Source organism: Lethenteron reissneri, chromosome 22, assembly GCF_015708825.2.
Source record: "Lethenteron reissneri isolate LAM-NWPU_2019-01 chromosome 22, ASM1570882v1, whole genome shotgun sequence".
Taxonomy (NCBI): Eukaryota; Metazoa; Chordata; class Hyperoartia; order Petromyzontiformes; family Petromyzontidae; genus Lethenteron; species Lethenteron reissneri.
The window spans coordinates 14,348,924-14,349,160 of record NC_083800.1 but is presented as its reverse complement, the minus strand read 5'-3'; positions in this window follow the sequence as shown (position 1 = coordinate 14,349,160).

Here is a 237-nt window from a genome sequence, read left to right as displayed (position 1 = left end):
AACAGAAATATGATTTCTCTTATAACAATAAATATAATTTCTTTCAGAAAAATGTACCTAACTTGATTTTGTAATGGTTTGTATGACAGTGGTAAGATTGTGAGAATTGAGCCAGACACTCAAACAACTATGGAATATAACATTTTCTACGATGGATCTGCAGTATTCAAAGACAATGCACAGGGTGTGAATGTTTCACTCGGCCTACGTCGCTCCAGCATCAGAAGTGGCTGTACG